At 39.5% G+C, this 21772-nt stretch overlaps 1 protein-coding gene across 2 annotated transcripts in view; it reads right to left on the bottom strand.

The window, feature by feature from the left end:
- LOC131440642 (serine/threonine-protein kinase Warts) overlaps positions 1 to 21772 on the bottom strand; it is a 166376-nt gene that overhangs the window by 98413 nt on the left and 46191 nt on the right. The gene's annotated exons all lie outside the window — the stretch shown is intronic.

The following is a 21772-nucleotide window of genomic DNA, read 5'->3' as shown; positions in this document are numbered from 1 at the left end:
ACCGTGATACTGGTAGCGTAGCCCGACGTCAAGGAAGTGGACGAAAAAAAACAGCAACATCGGCAGAAATGGTTCGAAAAGTGAAGAAGCGAATTGAACGAAATCCGCGTCGCAGTGGCCGAAAAATGGCTCGTGAGCTGAACATATCGCAATATGCCATTCGGCAAATATTGAAAAATGAGCTTGGACTAAAGCCATTGAAGTTCCAAAAAGTGCAAGATCTTACTGATGCGCAAAAAAAAGTTAGACTCGAAAAAGCTAAAGAGTTGCTTCGCTTGGCCGAAAGTGGTGAACTGCCGAATTTGGTTTTCTCCGCTGAGAAACCATTCGTTATCCAGCAGTTTGTAAACAAACAAAATGATCGTGTTTACTTGCCAGAGAGGTCAGCTGAAAATTTGCAACTTCGGTTGGCCACCAGAACTCAAAAGCCGGCCATGGTGATGGTGTGGGCCGCCATAACAGCCGATGGTCGCTCGCCGCTCGTATTCATCGACCGTGGGGTCAAAATAAATGCGCAAATCTATCGCGAAAATATTTTGGAGGGAGTTCTGAAGCCCTGGGCACGCAAACATTTCGGCCGCAGACCTTGGACATTCCAACAGGACTCAGCACCATCGCACTCAGCACGCGCCACCCAAGAATGGTTAAGAAATGAGGTTCCTCGCTTCATTTCCACCGCACAATGGCCACCAAAATCTCCGGATGCCAATCCGTTGGACTATTGTGCCTGGGGTATTTTGGAAAGCAAGGTTGGCACTAAAAAATACCAAAGTGTCGATCATCTCAAGCAAGCGCTTCGCCGAGAATGGGACAAAATACCGCAGAGCCACTTTCGGGCAGCGTGTGATGGTTTCATTGGCCGTTTGAAGGCCATAGTTCGTGCCAAAGGTGGCCAATTCGAACAAATCTAAACCGATTCTCAAATTTGATGTTATTTCCGACATTTTTTGCTTTCATTCAATAAAATTTAAAAAAAAATGAAAAAATTATGGCGTTTTACTTTGTTGCAGTTTTTTCATCTCACCTTGTACATATATATATATATATATATATATATATATATATATATATATATATATATATATATATATATATATATATATATATATATATATATATATATATATATATATATATATATATATATATATATATATATATATATATATATATATATATATATATATATATATATATATATATATAACACATGGATCAATAAGTCCCGAGACTAAAGCAGAGATGGCGCTCGTAGTAAACCAGTAACCACGTCTACCTAGAGTACTAACCTTTGCTTGAAACGGGTCAAAATTTTAAGTCGATCCGACCAAAAACAGCTGAGTTATCGAGGTTGGAGTAAAGTCGTTTTGTAGTTTGTTTAAAAAAATGGAAAAAAAACGAGTTTCGTGTTTTGATAAAACAGCGCATTGCATTGAAAAATGTTATCCGGACTCTTGTCCATCAAAAGCAACGATTTGTTGGTGGTTCGCCGAGTTTAAACGTGGTCGTACCGACACAAATGACGCGGAACGCTCGGGTAGACCTGTGGAAGCCGTTACACCGGAAAATGTGAGTGAAGTGACAAAAATTATAATGAAAGATCGTAAAGTGAAGCTCCGTGAGATTGCTGAGATGACACAGATATCATACGGAAGTGTATTTACTATCCTTCATGAAAAATTGAGCATGAAAAAGGTTTTTTTCCAAGTGGGTGTCGCGATTGCTTTCGATGGAACAAAAACAGCAACGAGTCGATGATTCAGAAAGCAGTTTATCGCTATTTACTCGCAACAAAAAAGATTTCTTGCGTCGTTACGTGACCATGGACGAAACATGGATACATCACTACACTTCAGAGTCGAAGCGGCAGTCATCTGAGTGGCGCACAGCTGGCGAAAATCGTCCGAAGCGTCCGAAAACGCAGCAGTCAGCTGGCAAAGTCATGGCGTCAGTTTTTTGGGATACGCATGGCGTGATTTTCATTGACTACCTCGAAAAAGGTAAATCGATCAACAGTGATTATTATATTGACTTACTGGTGCGTTTGAAGGAGGAAATCGCAAAAAACGACCGCACATGCAGAGAAAAAAATCCTTTTTCATCAAGACAATGCACCCTGCCACAAGTCGATGAAAACAATGGCGAAATTGAACGAATTGGGCTTTGATCTGCTTCCCCACCCCCATACTCGCCATATTTAGCCCCCAGTGACTACTGGCTCTTTGCTGATCTTAAAAAAATGCTCCAGAGAAAAAGATTTGGCTCAAATGAGAAGGCCATCGCTGAAACTGAAGCTTATTTTGAAGCGAAAGATAAATTTTTTATATACATGGTATTGAAAAATTGGAAAAACGTTGGAACCATTGTATCACCCTAAAAGGTGATTATGTTGATGAATAAAAAAAAATACAAAAAAAATGTTTCCATTGTTAGTCTCGGGACTTATTGATCCATGTGTTATAATACCGCATCTGATCCTAATGAAACCGAGTTGCAATCTTCAGTGGAAGTGTTAATAAGTGTAGATGATTGCTAATAATTTTGGATTTCTGAGAGGATAAAATAAGTGATTCATGAAAACATTGATTTTGTTTATTTTATTACTGATTACTGACCCGAATAAATTCATGTATAAAGAAAGACCTAAAACAAAATTTTCAAAATTTTACTGTTCAAATGTATGAATCAATGGGATGAAAACAGTTTCCCTTTTCCGTTTAATAACAACAAGGCATTCCTTTTTTGCTACATATATGTGAATATGTGGTGATTTTAACGGCAATCTTATTCAGAATTGAACGGCCTTCCATTCTCCAAACTGAATTAACGTTTGTTACGTTCTCTAAACAAACTATCGAACTTTCTAACTATTAATCTTTCATCAAAACCCACTTATCCTCAAAGTTTGTACTTAAACTGTAATTGGTTATAGTGATTTTACAATTCGATGCATCCTTCTCTACTATGTAATTAGATTTTCTCTGTTATGATTCTTTGATGTTTATCGATTTCGTAGTATCTTCGTTATTCGATTCACAATTTGTTTCAAAGGTAAAGGTCGTGCATGAAGCATATTATATGACATAAATTATGTACATTGCTTGTTAGATATTATATTCCATAGAGATATTTGAAGTTGTTCATGAAATCAATAGCATCAATAGTATCTGGCAACCGGAAGTAAAATTCCGTACTGCTTAGCCGAACCAATTCTTACTCCACAGAACAACATGAGAAAATGTTCATAATATTTTTCTGTCAAATAATCTTTTAGTACAACCAAGCCAACATAGTTTAAAAAATTACGGTATTCTAAACCTTTCCAAAGAGATGCAAATTCCATCGAACGCATCCTACGGTGCATTTCACGTGGAGAACGTATTTTCACTATAAAATCTGATATTTAATTTTTGATATGGTACTCCATTTAGCGCGTTTTGTCATTGAGCCTGTTCGCCATTCATTCAGTAATTTCCTCATTACTCCTAATTCTAATAAATAAAGTGCATCGGAAACTATGACATCTTCTATCGTATCTATTGGTAATTGGATTAATGGTGTCTCACAGCGTTGATGTTCGAAATATTCTCATTGGTTCGCAGTGGGCAATTAGTTTCTGAGTATATAACTTTACCAGCTGTATAACAATATTTCCCTTTTGTTGTACATTTCAGACAGCCATGTTTACCATTAAAATGATCATAAAAAACTTTTATAAAAGAGTGAACAGGCGAATCACAAATGAAACAACGAATTCTGACTTCAACGTTATAACTGTTTACTGTTAAACCTCGTTTGAAAATAGGAAGAAACGCATCAATAAACGAATTAAGAAACTCAACAGCATTCTTAGGTTTGCTGATGCTATAGAATATATCTATTACCATTGGAGGTAATTCAGAAAACTCGTGAATATTACGTTTGTGGACTGGTAAACCGTCAATATTAATATTTATTGATATCGATGTTGGTCGTGCAAGCTTAGCTAATGCTTTGCACAAGCAGTTTTCCAACCCATGGTTCCAATATTGGCCGTTGCCCGACATTTGTATGATATTTGTATGCCTCGGAGTTCTCTTAATAGAACGAGCATCACGTGGTAGATTTAAACTCAAATGGGAGTTGAGGATTCCTACTAAAGATTTCAAAGCAGCCTTGTAATGGTTCTTTTATTATACCGCTGTTAATTGTATTATTTCACGTTTTCTGCTCACTCGGAATTCTTTTCCACATAGTTTATCCAAATAGTTCAATTATATTTATTTTTCCGATGCATTTAATTCAATCATCAACCTAATTAAATTAGACTTCTCTCCTCGCTATCCATTCCAACTTTCCTTTTTTTCTCCTTTTTTCTCTTCTTTGTTCCCCGGTTTAGAGGAAACAAACTAGGGGTGCCACAACTGCCTCTCTCCAGCAAACACGAAGGGTATCTAGCCTGAGTGTGTTTGCGATATCTGTGTATGAGCTGAGGCCTCATTTACCTCAGAGTGGAAGAGAACAAGAATGCCAGAACAAAAACACAAGAGACACTACGCTCGATTCCGAAGACGACGAGTATTTAATTTCAGAAGAGATGAATTTTCAGCTTGCCCAAGAAAGAAATCAAAACAAATGATGAGCCAGAATTGCTTCACACCATATATATATATATATATATATATATATATATATATATATATATATATATATATATATATATATATATATATATATATATATATCAATCATGACCTCTGTAGGAGAGTTAAAGTTTCAATGTGGAACACGAACACGAGCACGCGAAGCTATAAATATACACCCTCATTCTTGGTTACGGCCGTATGCGATACGTTCGAAAGTATATCAAAGTCGTATTCCCGTTTACGTTCGAATCAATCACTTTTTTAGACATCGTACGTGCATAAAAACAATGCCCATCCAACTTTAAACTATCAGTTCTGTAACAGATTTGAGTTGTAATTGAAAATCTTTGATATCATTTGTTATTTGACTTGTTTTTTCACTGATTTTGTATCATCATGCTTGCTTACGTCCGTATCGACCATACGACGAACACATGCTTTCGAACGAATGCGACTCCTGTGCAAAAGAAGGATCGGCAGCGCAGGTAGTTTTTTTAAGGAAGATTCCAAGCATCAAGAAAGTGACGAATGCTACATAAGAAATAAATATCGTACTCAGGACCAATTTCATTCATGTCGGTAAATGAAATTTACAAATTAAACTTCATGCAAAGTAAAAAAAGCTTTTAAAATAGCAGTCCGATCAGTAGTATCGGCGAAAAATATGTTGCATTTTTCCTGCAATTTTGTCATGTTTTTGATAGTCTCCATATTTATTACATTGGTAAAATCATGCATTTAATATAAAATAAAGCATGTGTTTACCCATGGCGTATTTTCCATAAAGTGCCTGATAGATTTAAAATTTGATGCGTTAAAACTTGGAACCGAGCATATATTCGAAGGCTCGCCAGAGAAAAATAGCATTTTACTATACTGCTATGCTTTCTAAATGTTCTATGCAAAACACAAATTTATGATTTGATTACAAATCACCTTTAGATAGAAAAATAAATTTATTGGAAATCGGTTAAACTTTTTTCAATGTGTTCGAACGGTTGATTCACAACATTAAACTGACGAATCGAAACCACGGCATTTCGTCTATTCGTCCGTAAACGAGAATGAGACTTTTCGTTCGTACGAATGATATACGAATACACGTATCGTTCGAAGCTAAACTGGCATACATTCTAGTGTTTCGTATATGGTTAATCACAAGAATTGAACTGATTTCATCAAGGCTTAGCATTTATTGGAAGAAGTTTACTGATATTTGAATATTTTGTGGCAAACGAGTCGCGTTAGAATTCATTCGAGTGAAAACGAGAATGGCTTATTCGTATTCGTTCGAAAGTGTCCGTTCGTCGTATGGTCGATACGGACGTAAACAAGAATGAGGGTGATAAGCAAAATTATAGCTAACGTTTCAGTCCTACGCGTACCATGCTAGAGATAGGTTGTTGCTAGACAACAAGGCAAAACGTGCCATAAAACGATTTGAAGCTTTAATTGGTATGCTCTGATCTTGTGTCATGCAAGATCGGATGAAATTCCATGTTTTGTCGTTTTGTCTGAGAACTTAACAACTACCCCAGGGTAAATTTTGAGTGCATAAGATTAATTTCTAATTTATATAAGATGAGCTCGATTGATAATAAGGAAAATTTTACCGCTGCAACCAAAATCGCAGAATGGTAGTAATGGTAGAGAAACGCTATAAAAGTAACTGCTTGCATACAAAACTTGAACACAAGCTTGACGAAGAGAAGCTTAAATATCGATATCCGTATCGCAAGCATGTACAAACATATTATTGCATACATTTGGGCTATTGATGTAATTTCGTCGGCTACAAAACAAATACAAATCATGACAAATAGAGTCTATATTCTGGGTTCGCTTGTTCGGTGTTGGTTCCTAATAAAGATCAATCTAAGCATACTCTCGTGCATTTGCGGATTCAAAAGTGTAACGATTAATTGAAAATGTCGATCATTAGAAATTTTGGTTGCCTTGTTCCACATCAATGTCTCGAACAACCCCATGGGGCTGATCCTTGTAGTTTTTAGTCGACACAGGGGCGAACAAAAACTATATCTCTCCAGCTCACGTCAACATTGAAGATTGTAAAGATGAACCACCTTCTACAGTAACAAATAACAAAGGCGAATACAAGATTAACAAATCAGCCTCTATAGATATTTTCCAAATCAGAAAAAAATTAAAATTTCGCGTTTTCAACTTCCATAAATTTTTTGATGGCCTTATTGGTTACGAAACGCTACGCGAAATTAAAGCGACACTTAATACATCCACCAATACCTTGAAAATAGGAAAGAAATTAATTAAAATGAAAAAAATGTTCCCAGGAGAACAAAAATTGAACTTAACTGAACACAAATTCCAATTCATCCAGATACCCGTGAGAAAGAATGGTTCATTCATAATCGATCAGGAAATCTTTCTCAAACATTTTTCAATACAACCAGGACTATACGAAGAAATGAACGGAAAGGCAATTTTGGCAATTCGGAAAAACACCGACGAAAGATCTGTCGACATTAATTCTAATGAGCTCGAACTAGGGAAGGATTATTACGAAATTGAGAAAATCCCCCTAAAACATACGACGACCAAGTACGAAATAAGGGACGAACACCTAAACGAAATATAAAAGACTGCTCTGAAAGAGGCAATTAATAAAAACAAGGAAGTTTTGTACTGCAACGACGACAACCTACATACCGATTCACACCAAATCCTACAGATACCCCAAAGCATTTGAAGATATAGTGAGACATTGTAATGTATTGTAAGAGCAAATTCAGCAGCTAGAAGTTCTATATAGCAGATCTATAATAGAACAAAAACTAGAACAAACGTATCCCCAGCAAGCCGTTCTAGTTTTATTTATTCGACAAGTTCTTCTGTCAAGTTTAAAACTGGTCTACGATGCCGTTCTATTTTTTGTATATTTGAAACACGAGTAAAAGACTGCTGGGGCTGCAAGTTTTTCTTGAAATGAAATCCAGATTTAAATTTTGTAACTGACATAAATTATACATCTAGAACTAAAACACTACTGAATACGCCTTAAGAGAATCTATCTCTCCATATACGTCACCAGTTTGGGCAGTACCCAAGAAAGCGGACTCTTCGTCTGGTAATAGACTATCGTGAACTGAACGAAAAAACAATCAGTGATAGACATCCTATACCGGAGATTACCGATATATTAGATAAGCTGGGAAGAATAAATTATTTTTCTACTATAGATCTCGCAGGCTTTCACCAAATTCAGCTCGATGACGAAGACATTGAGAAAACAGCATTCTCAGTAAACTCTGGTAAATACGAGTTTACGCGTATACCATTCGGGTTGAAAAACGTCCCTGCGACTTTTCAACGCGTAATGGACTGCATATTGAGAGAAGAAATAGGAGAATGTTGTCTGGTATATATGGACGACATCATCGTATTTTCACCCTTTCTAGAACAACATAAAATCGACCTGGACAAAATTTTGAGAAAATTCAAAGATGCTAATCTAAAAATACAGCTTGATAAATGCGAATTTTTCCGCAAAGAGGTCCAATTTCTAGGACATACAGTTTCGGAAGATGGCGTAAGACCGAATCAGGACAAAATCGAGACAATTAAAAATTGGCCACTACTGAAAAAGAAGTGAGTCAATTTCTCGGAATTTTGGGATATTAGGTATAGGATTTTTATTTAAGACTTTGCTAAACTGGTAAAACCGCTTACTACCTTACTACGTAAAGACCAGTATTTTATCATTGGGCCAGAAACATAACTTTGCTTCGAAAAATGTAAGCAAATCTTAGTGAGGGACACAGTGTTGATTCATCCGGACTTCTCTAAAGAATTTAACTTAACTACTGACGCTAGTGAGTTTGCGATAGGAGCCGTACTTTCTCAAGGACCTGTCGGAAAAGATCGTCCAGTAGCTTATGCGTCAAGAACTCTAAACAGGTCAGAAGAAAACTACTCAACAACTGAAAAAGAGTTCCTGGCAATGTATTGGGCCGTTAAACATTTCGAACACTATCTCTGGGGGAGGAAATTAAAACTAATTACAGATCACCAACCGCTAACCTACTCTCTTTCAAACACGAACAAACGCATTTTCAGAGGTAAACTTGAACTTGAAGGATACGACTACGAGTTATTTTATAAACCAGGCAAAAACAATGTCGTTGCGGATGCACTTTCAAGAATAAAGACAAACGAGATTAACGCGAACCCAGAACACGAGACCAGTTATGAAGAAACGGAGAACGAAGCACCAACCATACATTCCGCCGACTCTAGTGATGACTACTACATTTGGTGTACAGAAAAACCAATTAACACATTCAAGACATAAGGGGGACCCATATAAAATGAGTTCTACACCATCAACATCGGCGTCGAGTAAGGAGATGAACCCTTTCGCAAGAGGGGGTTTGAAGAGGTTTCCATCTAGAACGGGTGCGAGAGAGGAGAGCGAGGCGGTAGCTGAGGCGACGAGCGACAGCAATGCCCATGTCAAACCAGTGGACCAGCCTGAGTCCCGGGAGCAAGTGAAGCAAGTAGTCAAGCCGAGTATGACAGCGGCCATACAACAAGTCGACGCGATTATTGAATTCACGCAGGAGAAATCCAACATTAGCAAGGAGCTGAAGGTGAGCTTGCTGAAGCTACATAAGGCCGTGAACGTAGCTTAAAGGGACCAAGAGGCGTTGTTAGTGCGGCTAGAGGGTGGCGGAAAGTCGGAGAAGTGTTCAGAGCCCTTCACCTTCGATACCGATAAAAAACAGGAGGCGGTCAACTATGCGCTCCGGCTCACGATTGAGCGGAATAAACAGCGCCGGAAACGCGCCAGGGATTCTCCAGGAAGTAAACGCCTAACTCCCAAGGCCAAAAGGAGTAAAGACCATGGCGGAAATGATGGGGCGAAGGAACGTGGCGAGGGGCTCAACCCAAGCCTCGGCACTCGACCCCCGGATCCGAGCCATGTAAGCGAACCCGGCGAGAATCCGTGGGTGAAGGTCGCCAAGAAGAAAAGGGTCCCAAAAGATGCTGGGCCCATGCCCGGGAGGAGGACTAGGGACAAAGGCGAGGCTTTGTTGGTTAAGGCCGACAAAGAAAAGTACGCCGATGTGCTCAAGGCCATGCGGAGTGAGGCAAAGCTAGCCGAGCTTGGCAAAGAGGTTCGTAGCATCCGTCGCACGAAAACGGGAGAGATGCTGCTCGAGCTAAAAAAGAGAGCACAGGTGGGCGGAACGGAGCTTGTTGCGTTGGCCCAACAAGTCTTGGGCGACACGGCCGAAGTTAGAGCTCTGCGTAGCGCACTACAGTACAAACGGTTGGATGAAATCGCCACCGCAGAAGAACTGGCCATGGCCATCAAGGAGCAAGGAGGTGTGGATATACCACGGGAATCCATCCGCATGAGGAAAGGACCACAGGGTACTCAGATATCTACATTCAAGCTATCGGCCACGGATGCTAACAAGATCCCCAAAGTGGGCAGGCTAAAGGTCGGATGGTCGGTATGCCCAGTGACCGCTTACCAACCGCCGGTGGTTGACATGTGCTTCAGGTGTTTCGAACCTGGCCACAAGTCGTGGGACTGTATAGGCCCAGACCGGAACAACCTCTGCAAGCGTTACGGCGGCGAGGGGCACAAGGCGTATGCATGTGAAAGAACGCCACGTTGCATGCTATGCGCGAGCAAGAAGAGAGCAACAAACCATGTCATGGGCGGACCTACTTGTCCAACAAGTGGAGTAAAACAACATGCAAGTAGCACAACTGAATCTAAATCACTGTGCAGTTGGCCAGCAACTGCTATACAAGTCAGTGGCTGAATGGGGCATTGATGTCGCGATTCTCTAGGATCCCTATCATACATCGGTAGATAACGGGAACTGGGTGTCGGACGAATCCAAGACTGTGGCGATCTTGACGACTGGTCGATACCCAGTGCAAGAGGTGATGAAAACGCAAGCGGAGGGAGTAGCCATAGCGAAGGTAGACGGAGTGTATTACTGTAGCTGCTACGCTCCACCGAGATGGTCAATAGACCAGTTCACCCGGATGGTCGACAGGTTGACCGCAGACCTGGTGGGTCGGAAGCCGGTGGTGATAGCCGGAGACTTCAACGCCTGGGCAACGGCTAGGGGCAGCCGCTTACTAATAGGATAGGACAGATGTTACTGGAGGCCCTCGCCAAGTTAGACGTCGTGTTAGCGAATGATGGACTGAAAGGTACCTTCCAGCGGAACGGAGTCGACCAGCTATGTGAGGGAGCCAATTCCAACCCATGGGGCGATGCCTACAGGATGGTAATGGCCAAAACGAGAGGGGCGCTAGCACCCCCTGAACGTAGTCCGGCGAGGTTGAAAGAAATTATAGCGGTTCTCTTTCCCCACAACGACACGTCCTACTGGCAGCCAGCCCCACTACCAGCGAACGAAGTTGGAAAGGTAACGAACGAGGAGTTGCTCACTGCGGCGAGATCGCTCGATACAAAGAAAGCCCCGGGGCCAGACGGTATCCCGAACGTGGCTCTAAAGGCAGCTATAATGACAAAACCGGACATGTTCTGGGAGGTCATGCAGAGATATCTGGATGAGCGTATGTTCCCAGACATTTGGAAAAGGCAAAGGTTGCAACCGTAGTAGGCTCAAGAGGGATCAGCGAATAAACGTCGGTCCAAGAGAACCTCCTTCGCCGGGGAGCTCTTCGTCGGAGTAAACTAGATCCATCGTCGAGAACTAGACGAGTAGTACGTAAAACTGCTAGGATCGTCGGGGCGCCAGCGAACCGGAAGCTATCCTCCAACCGAAATCACTGGATCAACCCAGGCATCCTCTCGGTCGGGCGTTTACGGGTATCGAAAGCGTTGGTTTCGGGAGAGCCTCCTTCGTCGGGGAACTCTCCGTCGATGTAGGCTAGATCCTTCTGCAGAGTCTAGTCGAGCAGTCGCCACAACACCGATTCGAGTCGTCGAAGCGCCAGCGAACCGGAAGCCATGCTCCAACCGAAATCGCCGGACCGACCTCGGCACTCCTTTGGGTGTCCCGTGTGGTGTAACAGAGAACTCAGTGTCGGGAGAACCTCCTTCGCCGGGGAACTCTCCGTCGGAGTAGTCTAGATCCATCGTCGGGGACTAGACGAGTAAATCGTGGCGTAATATCGCTAGGATCGTCAGGGCGCCAGTGAACCGGAAGCTATCCTCCAACCGGAATCACTGGATCGACCCAGGCATCCTCTCGGTCGGGCGTTGACGGGAATCGAAAGCGTCGGTTTCGGGAGGGCCTCCTTCGTCGGGGAACTCTCCATCGGTGTAGGCTAGATCCTACGGTGGGGGCTAGTCGAGTAGCCGCCATAACACCGATTCGAATCGTCGAAGCGCCAGCGAACCGGAAGCCATTCTCCAACCGGAATCGCGGGACCGACCTCGGCACTCCATCGGGTGTCCCGTGTGGTGTAAGAGACTCGGTGTCGGGAGATTAGCCTTCACCGGGGAACTCTCCGTCGGAGTAGTCTAGATCTTTTGTCGGGGACTAGATGAGTAGATCGTCGCGTGGTACCGCTAGGATCGTCTGAGCGTCAGTGAACCGGAAGTCACGCTCCAACCGGAATTATTGGATCGACTTAGGCATCCTTTCGGACGGGTCGTAGACGCGTACCGTAAGCGTCAGTTCGGGAGGACTTCCCTCGTCGGGGAACCCTCCGTCGGTGTAGACTAGATCTTTTGGCGGAGACTAGTCGAGTAGTTCCGCGACGTAGCATCAGTTTTGGGTCGTCGAGGCGCCAGTGAACCGGAAGTTAACCTCTAGCCGGCATCACTGGACCGACCTCGTCATCCAACCGGTCTATCCCTCGAGAGCATGATGCTGATCCCCATTCTGCATAAATAGCCTTCCACCCCGAAGTAATACCTAGCGGTGGTGCCGGGGAGACAGAGTTGGAGATCCAAGGTGTTTTAGTGGGTAGTTCCAATCAACAGTTGGGTAATCCTGTGGAGAGTCCCACACTCCGTGCGTAAATGCATTTCACCTTGTAAAAAAAACATTCAAGACACAACTCATCCTGAAAATTTCAAATATTGATTCCGAAGTGTCAGAACAAATATTTCCAAATCGTAGATATAGTACAAATATTCGAAAGATATCTCAACTCCAGAGGAATAAATTGCTTACGCGTACCCATAGAATTGAGACAACTGATTCAGGAAACCTACAACAAAAACATTTCGAATCTAATCATATCTACAAAGTTCTCATTTCAGAAATTTTACTGGAGGACGTCAGGCTGGAAGCAGAACAGGATAAACTAGTAAGAGTTACACACGAATACGCGCATCGGGGCATAAAAGAAAACAAAGCCCAAATCCTGCAAAAGTATTACTTTCCCCAACTCGATCGAAAGGTTAGAGCCCTAATAGATAGTTGCGGCATTTGCTAGAAAAGCTAATATGATAGAAACCCGCCACAATCAATACAGAAAAGCATTTTCGGGGAGAAACCCTTCGAACGAGTTCACATAGATGTTTTTTTCATGAAAGGACTAAAGTGGTTGACGATAGTGGACTCCTTTTCAAAATTCGCTAACATAATTCCTTTAGAAACTAGAACAATAGTTGACTTAAAAGAGCACTTAGTGAACATATCAGAATATTTGGCAGACTACTAACTATCGTCAGCGACCAGGAACCAGCATGCATATGCATAGACTTTACAGGGTTTCTGAATGACCTTGGCATTTCCATCCACCATGCCAGCAACTCTTAATCAAACGGAATAATCGAGAGATTTCATTCTACAATAATTGAGTTATATCGAACATTAAAGCACAAATTTCCAAACAAACCAATTATTGAAGTAATGAATCTTTTAACCAACATTTACAATAACACAATACATTCAGCTACAAAAAGGAAGCCTAGAGAAATCATCTTCAATGTTTCAAACTCCACGAAAGTAGGAGAATTACAAGAGACAGCAGACAATATTCAATCGGCAGTAAAAACGCAACTACAACAAAACAAACAAAAACATGAAAAGAAACACGAAAATAAGCAAACACCACTCGAACTTAAACCTGACGAAACAAAATAAGTTAGAATATCACAGAGACAGACGAAGGACAAAGACCCATTCAAATTAGTAAAAACAAAAACCGACAATCTACTCACTTTCAGAGGGGGCAGTTTGTTGGTTCAGATCCTATTTATCGCAACGCTATAAAGTAATATAAGATAAAAAAAACGATGTTTTTTTAAATCTTAGATTACTTTATCGTTTTCGTGTTGTCTACCGTAATAATGTACTTTAAGTTTTACTATTACATTAATTCGTTATTCATCAAGACATACATTGTAAGATGAATTGTAAAAGAAACAACAATAAACAAATAAACTCAAGCATGTATATGAACTGGCAATGAAATACAATAACCTCACCAATTAACATAAATTTGAGCCTCCGCGTGATAACGTGAAAAGTAGATTGGAATACAATCATCATAAAAAATTTCCATATAATAGAGAGAGCCGATTCACACCAGCGGAATGGCACAATAAAAAGGATAGAAGAAGAACGAATTATTCACAGATGATATGCGATTTCGGTGTTGTCAAAGGACACATAAAGCGGAAATGCTTCAACCTAAAGAATTCACAGCGCAGTACGGTAAGATTTGTCGACGGATATGAACAAGCCGGACCCAGCCAAGGATCTAATTTGGACAAGATTTTTAGTAGAATTAGAGCAGGTGATACGGAAAGCGATGAAGAAGATCGCAACAAAGGTGATGTTTATTGAATACATTTTTCTTATATTACAGTCTGTTACATAAGAGCGTGGTCACTATTGCGAGAAAATGAAAAGACTCAACATGAAAATACTTTCGAATGTTGTTTTATTAGATCAAAAACTTGCATGCAAAAACATTAATAGCAATTCCAATCCCCTTCAAGCGTTAATAAAGGTATTCTTCTGAAAACGACCTTCAAATTTGTGAATTCGGCGAACAAGCTGTTTCAAATTGTGTGGTCGGTTTTTCCCAAGCTTCATTTGAGCCCAAACGTTTTCAATTGGATTGGCATCGGGCGACTGAGAGGGCAAATCCACCATTTTGCTCCTTTGTCCATTCAAGACGTTTAAGCACATGTTTTTCATTCAACATCGGTTATTGCAAAATACTTCGAAATTTCAAATTATTTGCGATCAAATATCTGCGAACAGTTTCGAACGATATATTTAAACCGTTTTTGGTCAATTTTGAAGCACCTTCACGTAAAGTTAATGTCGGATTCTTCAAAAACAGATCACAAATCACTTTTTCGTCTTTTTCCGACAATACACCGACAGAGCCGCGATTTTGAAAGTCGTCGACATTTTTCACCTCTTTAAAACGATTCACCCACTTACTTACAAACTGTTTTAACTTTTTCAAGTATTTCGCCGTTGCTGCTTGGGTTGTTTTGGGACCTATCGGGTGCGAGCACAAAAAAATTGCTTCGAAGCGCATGGTGTACGCGGTACTCATTTTGGAGAAATGCTGAAATCGAATTGTAAACCATAGTCAGCTGATTTATTCTCGCATTGCTTCAAGGAGACTACTGCCCTCCGTGTTAAACAAATATATCACACCATTCCACTTTACCGATCGCGAGTAATCATGACCACGCTCTTATGTAACAGACTGTAATAGCATAAACAACCCATGTATAATAAATGTTGGTATTGAACAGAATATAGTGCAGATGGAGATAGATTGTGGTTCGTCGGTTTCGGTTATGAGCAAGGCTCAATAATATGATTTTCTTACGAATATACTTTATGATAGTTACAAACAATTGATCGTCGTTAATGGGGATAAATTGAAAATTGAGGGTGAATCAGATGTTCTGGTAAAAGTTCAAGATAAACAGGCTAAACTGAAATTATTGATTCTAGATTATGATAATAACTTTATTCCCTTATTTGGGAGGCCGTGGTTGGATGTATTTTTCTCTAATTGGAGGTGTTTTTTTTTTCAAACAATGAAAATGTCAACAATATTCGATAACAAATAAAGATGCAGTAGAAATCACTATACAATTTAATAAAAAAATATTTAGGGATGTATTTATGAATGATTTTTCTTCACCTATTAAAGGTTTTGAAGCAGATCTGATTTTAAAAGAGGAATCCCAAATTTAAAAAAAATATCCTACAGAGTCCCTTACAGGTTGAGAGAAAAAGTTGTGAAAAATTTGAACAAATTAGAGAAGGAAAATGTAATTACGCCATTAAAGACTAGTGAATGGGCATCCCTGTTGTAGTTGTAATGAAAAAGAACAATGCAATACGATTAGTCATCGATGTCAAAGTAACTAAAAGGCCTTTACACATATAACATATTGCCACAGGGAGCTTCTTCCAGCGCTTCGATATTTCAATTAGTGATGGACTTTTCATAAATACGTTTATTTCATAGGCAATATACATAAGTTTTTCTTCGTCGTGGCATCCACAATATACTTTAAACCTAATACATTTCGAATATCATATTAGTATGTTGGTATTCATTAGTTAATCTAAACACTGTTTTTATCAAGCGAGTTGCTATTTTAAATTACATTAAATAAAATACATTTATTTTGTGCATGATCTTATAACTATTTCAGGTTTGTTTGTATCAGTTTATCACTTTTATTCAATATCATATAGTTGGCTATTGGTTGAACTCATGGAAGAGAAAACAGTCTAACATAAAATAAAATTTTAATCGAAACTCCAATGGACTTAATGAAATGATAAAGAAGTTTCATGTAAGGAAGGTCACGACAAGCAAGAATGTCGCAAACTGGGACATTGGATAGTCTACCTTGGGTACGCAAGGAATTTATTAGTTGAGATCTGACATCACGATACTCCACGCATGTCCAAACGACATGATCAATATCGTGGTAACCTTCGCAACAAGCACAATGATTAGTCTCGTAAAGTCCAATTCGAAGGAGATGTGCATCTAACGTGTAGTGATTGGACATGAGTGTGGATATCACACGAATGAAGTCCCTACTCACATCCGGTCATCTGAACCATGCCTTTGTCGATATTTTAGAAATAATTGAGTGCATCCACCGACCCAGATCATCTTTATCATAAGAAGCTTTCCAGCTGGCAAGGGTTATTTGGCGGGACGCGCTACAGAATTCGTTGAAAGCAATCGGTCTTTCATAAATTTCACCATATAGCACCACGTTTGGCTCATATATCGGCTCTTTCATTGCCAGGAATGGAGCAATGAGCCGGGACCCAAACTATTGTGATTTGATATTTATTATTCAATATGACGTTCAGGCACTGTTTTATTTTGCCCACGAAAAACGGTTCATTCGCAAACAACGATACTGAATTCGCTCGAGTTTGATAATATGAGAGTTTGCAGCGGAACGAAAGCAAACGCATCAATATTCCATCACTGAAAGTATCGTTGTCTGATACAATTTTATTAGATCTTCCGGATGAGCACCCCAACAAGATCCTGTTATTGTTCGAAGAAAATTTACTCTTTGTTGGCATTTTGTTATCAGATACCTAATGTGTCCTCCCCACGTGCATTTGGAATTAAACCACATCCCGAGGTATTTGAAAGTCAAAACCTGTTGGATCATTAAATACCCAGATGAATGGTTTTTGCAGACCAATAGCTTTGGGTCCAGTAACTGAAACCAAGCCACCATCTGCCAATTGTCTTACTGACCATTGACAGTTGTCAATGTCATTCACGTAAAAATTATAGAGGAGCGGACCGAGGCATGAGCCTTGCGGGAGACCCATGTAGCTAATTCTGAATGTTGCCAAATCACCATGTGGAAAATACATGCATTTCTCTGACAAAAGGTTGTCTGACAAAAGATTTGTTGTTTTTGAGCGAATGTAATTTGGATGTCAGACGAAAGTAATCATTCGTCTCTTTATTTCTACGTAAGACAAACTGAGTATCTGACAACAAACCGTTCGTCGCGACCCAAGTGTCGAGACGTCGAAGAATAATTTTTACGAACAATTTTCTGATGCAGGACAACATTGCAATGGGTCTATATGAGTTGTGATTAGAAGCTGGTTTCCCCGGCTTTTGAATGGCGATAACATTCACTTGCCTCCAATCAGGTGGAACAATATTTTGCTCAAGAAACTTGTTGAACAATTCCAACAAACATCTTTTTGCAAGGTCGGGCAGATTCTTCACCAAGTTGAATTTAATTCTGTCCAACCCAGGAGCGTTATTGTTACAAGACATGAGTGCTATGGAAAATTCCGTCATTGAAAAGGGGCTATCAATGGAACCATTTTTTTAGAGAAGACTCCCTAATAATGCTATGCGTAGGAGCAGAATCTAATATGAAACCGGCGAAAGTTGTTCCTAAGCTTGTTCGCACTATATTCCTTACTTCTTTGTAATGGATCTTCTCCTGTGTCTCTATTTTTCACTTGAAGCTGTTAGCGGAATATATTCAATAGTGTCATTATTTATGTACCATTTAATTTCAATATTTCACTGTCACGTTATTACACTTTCACAATGTCACTATACTTTAATGAAGCATAACAAACGTTACAATACATATACGCGTATTTCGGAATGTTATTTACATCCTTCTTCAGTGTATCGGTTTTATAAAACAAACTTATAAAACCGATACACTGGAGAAGGATGTAAATAACATTCCGTAATACGCGTATCTGTATTGTAACGTTTGTTATGCTTCATTAAAGTATAGTGACTTTGTGAAAGTGTAATAACGTGACAGTGAAACAGTGGAATTAAATGGTACATAAATAGTGGAATTAAATGGTACATAAATAGTGCAACTATTGAATATATTCCGCTAACAGCTCCAGGTAAAAATAGTGAGGAAGTCATATTCTTCAAGTGAGGGAAGCTCTTCCATTGAGTTCAAGGTACTAGTGATACTACTTTGGTATTTAATCCAGTCAACATTTTTTGTCAAATCATATAGAATATTAACTGAATTAGCAATGCCTTTGTTACTGCTAATTGAGTCGATGATTGGTAAATGATCGCTACCGTGTAAATCAGAAAAAAATACTTTCCAGGTGCAATCTAGTCGAATTGAAGTCGAGCAAAGAGATGCACTTGGACGTGCAGGAGGTTTTGGGATCCGTGTGTGTCATGCTACCCATATTTAATGCCGTCATGCTAAAATTGTCGCAAATATTATTTATTTATTTTTTATTTATTTTTATTGTTTGATTCCATCTGACTGAAGTCTACATGAAATATTACCTAATATTATATCGATGAACTATTTTTAATCCGAGTTATGAATCGGCAAGATGGTTCTCCGAATTCGAAAAACTCTTCGACAGATGTAAAAGTGCGGATCAGTGATGTAAACGGTTCGTAAAGTCCAAAGCTAGTACGATGGAAGCGAGGTACAAGTAAGGATCCATGACGCAGAGATCTGGATGGCACTCGGATGCATAACGATGACAATAGATTAGGGCAGTCGACTTCTCCATTCAAAAGCTTTGCAACAAATCCAGCCTGTTGGATACAACGACGTCGTTGAAGAGTTTCCATATTTAGCAGCTTGCAGCGAGAATCATACGGTGGAAGATTTATCGGGTCACGCCAAGGAAGGTATCGCAATGAATATCTGATGAACTTTCGTTGCACGTTTTCGATCCTTAGGCTCCAGGTCAATTGATAAGGATGCCAAACAATTGAAGCATTCTCCAGTATTGGCCGAACGAGAGAGCAGTAGAGAGCTTTTAAACAGTACGGATCAGAAAAATGTTTTGATATCTTCGTGATAAACCCTAATTGTCGATTAACTTTTGCAATTACTGCCGATCGATGCAAATTGAACGTAAGCTTTTGATCAAGTAGCACACCTAAATCGCTAAATTGGTGAGTTCTTTGCAGAATAACACTATCAATGACATAGTCGAATCTTATTGGCTGTTTGGTACGATGGTAGGACATAACCATGCATTTTGAAATGCTCACGGTCAGCTTGTTTCGATGACACCAGTCGACGAATTGATCTAATATTGTTTGATATATATTAAGGATGATATGATATCATTGTAAACGGAACCCCACATAATTCCGTGCGAATTGAAATCTCCCAGAATCAATCGTGGAGCAGGGAGGGCCTCGACCATTTCATTAAGCTGTCTCTGTCCAACTTGTGCTCTTGGAGGAATATACACTCAAGCAATGCAAATGTTTATTTGACAAGCAATCACTTCTATACTAGAAGTCGAAGGGATATTTAATCTATAAAGCGAATAGCTTTTCTTAATTCCTAAAAGCACTCTACCATACGGGGAGTCTCTATCGAGACGTATAATGTAAAAGTCATTAAAATTTAAGGCTATGTTTGATGTAAGAAACATGAGTTAAACAAGCAACATACATCACATTTTTGACTATGCAACAAAACTTTAAATGAATCAAGTTTTGGCATGATTCTTCGACAATTCTACTGCAGGACAGTGATTGAATCATTTGCGACGGATGATAAATTATCCATTAAATCATACAAAACCTGAGAGAACTGGCCATTGAGCTTATAACTGTTTCAAAAAGATCTTGCTATTGGAAGAAATGCCGTTATGATGTTCTTTAGAGGTTCAGAAATATTGAATGCTGCGAAAATCCATTCTACAATTTCCGAAAACTTCAGTCATCCTGATGGTGGCTGTGAAACGGAGCCCACTGAATTATTGTCTTTTCTTGTACTAGTTCCTGGATTGGTTTGTGAACTTGACAAACCAGGAGTCATAGTTTTTGGTTTTAAATTTGTTGTTTTTTTTAGATTTAACACGGGGATCTTTCTTGAAGGTGTAATTTTAGGTGCCTTTTTTGTAATTTGTTGTTTGGTAATCTTCTCTCAACAGATCCATGGGGAGTGACAAACGAGGTATCTTCACTATTTCCGTCAGAATCAGATTCCTCTGGTGCCGCAAGATTCGAAAAACCGTTTTTGGGACTCACCCCACAATAAACACATTTTTCAAAATCTTTATCGCAAAGATTACCCTTATGGGGAGTCTAAAAAAAGGCCGAAATACATAAGGCCGACGATGTTCTTATCTACCACATAAAGCAGAAATATATATATATATATATATATATATATATATATATATATATATATATATATATATATATATATATATATATATATATATATATATATTTATATATATATATATATATATATATATATATATATATATATATATATATATATATATATATATATATAGATATATATATATATATATATATATATATATATATATATATATATATAATGGCAAGTGAGTTACAATAATTTTCTCACGAAAAAGTTACATTTTTAGCGGTAATTCACTTGTTGTCTATAATTAAACTACATATTAGTTATAAAAGATTGATTTCTTTTACTTGAGCAGAAAAGATACTTATTTAATCAAAATAAGGAAAAAATAATATTTATTTAAATCTGGCATCCTTTCCTTCTATACCTACAGAGTAGATCAACATAAAAAGAGCCTAGCTCTTTTTCGATTTGTTTACTTTTATGATTCCTGTGTGAATTATGAAGTTACGCCCTTGCGCATTTTTCGTGAAATTGGTTGGTTTTTGCGACTAAGATAAATCTGCGGGTAATTTTATCGTCTCATTTACTATTTCCAGTAGTAAAAGGTTCGTAAACCATTTAAAATAAAGAAAATAAATAGTTTCGCCTTCCTTACTAGAAATTAAAGTATCGCTCTGTTTGTTGGCATGGCAACTCAGAAGGCCGAAACTCAGAAAGCCGAAACGATTCTTTCAACGTGCTACTGCGGAAGTTCTCGAGCCCCTTGCCACAGTCGAGCTATTCCAGCCAGCGTACTCCAGTCGTCCCGGTCCTGTGTGCGAGTGTGGTGAGAGAATCTTCCGAACATCACTTCATGGCAAGTATATTTACGATGAGCCGCTTTCCAGTGTTGACCTGCTTCGCATTTCCAGTTGTCATCCTCCGGTACCTTATCTGCTGCCGTCTTGCTCTAGTGTTGAGCGTACCGCACAAATAGATGTTGCACTGGGACGCACTGAAATCTGCTTCATGGAAGCCCCTGATACGCCCTCCACAGTCGAGCCTCTGCAGCCTGCGTTCACCAGTCGTCCCGGTCCTG

The sequence above is a fragment of the Malaya genurostris genome, chromosome 1 (assembly GCF_030247185.1).
Source record: "Malaya genurostris strain Urasoe2022 chromosome 1, Malgen_1.1, whole genome shotgun sequence".
In the NCBI taxonomy this organism is placed as follows: Eukaryota; Metazoa; Arthropoda; class Insecta; order Diptera; family Culicidae; genus Malaya; species Malaya genurostris.
Note: the sequence above shows the minus strand (reverse complement) of the source record. Positions and strands in the feature narration are given on the sequence as shown.